The sequence below is a fragment of the Thermobia domestica genome, unplaced genomic scaffold, assembly GCF_964235325.1.
Source record: "Thermobia domestica unplaced genomic scaffold, izTheDome1.hap1.1 HAP1_SCAFFOLD_1439, whole genome shotgun sequence".
NCBI lineage: Eukaryota > Metazoa > Arthropoda > Insecta > Zygentoma > Lepismatidae > Thermobia > Thermobia domestica.
In genome coordinates, this window is record NW_027657149.1 from 34,713 (window position 1) to 36,416 (window position 1,704).

The 1,704-nt window shown below is 39.7% G+C and overlaps 1 non-coding gene across 1 annotated transcript; it reads right to left on the bottom strand.

Moving 5' to 3' along the window:
• Nucleotides 1-1,253: 1,253 nt before the first annotated feature.
• LOC145677841 (5S ribosomal RNA) lies at nt 1,254-1,372 on the bottom strand. The gene has a single exon (XR_014130050.1). It is a non-coding gene; the product is annotated as a 5S ribosomal RNA (ribosomal RNA).
• Between the last annotated feature and the right edge of the window lie 332 nt (nt 1,373-1,704).

A 1,704-nucleotide genomic window follows, 5' to 3' on the forward strand; every position in this document is an offset into this window, starting at 1 on the left:
AGCGTTGCCTGCCAACTCAAGAACTTCAGCTGCCAGGTATTCCATGACTGCAGCCAAATACACGGGAGCGCCAGCACCAACTCGTTCGGCATAGTTACCCTTTCGCAAAAGACGATGGATTCTGCCTACTGGGAATTGAAGGCCAGCCCTGCTGGAGCGGGACTTGCTCTTTCCCTTGACTTTTCCACCTTTGCCGCGACCAGACATTGTTCAATATTCTTTCGTAATAAGATGAGAGGAAAAATTGCGGCCTCCCATGAATCAAGTCAGTTTTGTTACTACTTCAAGCGTGCACCCGAGTGCATCAAATGAAAAGCAAGGCAGTTGGCGCGAATTGAAACACGTACTGTAATTTAAATGAAGTCGATAAATCGGCGGACACATCTAATTTTGCTGAACGAGTGAGTCATCATGCCACCAAAAACTAGCGGAAAGGCTGCAAAGAAGGCTGGTAAAGCCCAAAAGAATATCTCCAAGGGAGATAAGAAGAAGAAGAGGAGGAGGAAGGAGAGCTATGCCATTTACATCTACAAAGTTTTGAAGCAAGTGCATCCTGACACTGGCATATCTAGCAAAGCTATGAGTATCATGAACAGCTTTGTTAATGACATCTTCGAGCGTATTGCTGCTGAAGCTTCTCGTTTGGCCCATTACAATAAGCGGTCAACTATCACCAGCCGGGAAATCCAAACAGCTGTGCGCCTTCTTTTGCCTGGTGAACTTGCCAAGCACGCTGTAAGTGAGGGTACGAAGGCTGTTACCAAGTACACAAGCTCTAAGTAAAAATCTTCTTCAAGATTTTTCATTTCAAACGGTCCTTGTCAGGACCAACACATTATTCGAAAGAGTTAAATCACGAAATTTGCTTCATTCTGTTATGTAGAAACACCTTGAAATCCAATTTCTATATGCTGTTAGTAAAAAAGTAAAGCACATAGCGGAGATGTGTCGTGCTTGTATACGAAAGGCATTTACTCGCCGGAGATCTACACTTAGTCATAATAATTTACTTTTAAAAAGTGGTAATACATTCCGTGTTAAGTATAGTAGTAGGTGCACACGGATCGGAAATCAGGTTATTTTAATGTGCCGTGCAAATAAACAGGCTGTTAGTGTAAGAAATAGTGGTATAACGCTTAGAATATCGATTAATCGCTATGAAATAATGTTGATAAATTATCTCTTGAAAGTACTATAAAATTAATGTTTCTAGTATTTTCGTACTTGAAGGATAATGAAATTTGAAAAAGAGATGCCAACAGCACCTGGTGTTCCCAGGCGGTCACCCATCCAAGTACTGACCAGGCCCGATGCTGCTTGACTTCGGTGATCGGACGAGAACCGGTATATTCAGCATGGTATGGCCGTTGGCAACTACCTTTTCTTCAATGTCCTGTTAAGGAAGTATGTTTTAAGTAAGAATTGACATTATTAACTATAAAGGCAAGCATATTAACGTCGTTAACATTACTTGGAATATACTAATATTCGAATAAATATTTGAATGTTCGAATGATGAGTGATTCGGATGTTCATAGTGCCACTATGTCCTATCGAGTTTACTATCACGAACCACGTATGAAATTGTATATAAATAAATAAAAATAAATCCTTTATTAAGTATTGATTACAGGAAAAAGGCAAACTTACATTCTTTAATGTACACAATGAAATGTATGAAAGATATTTTTAAGATATGTTTCA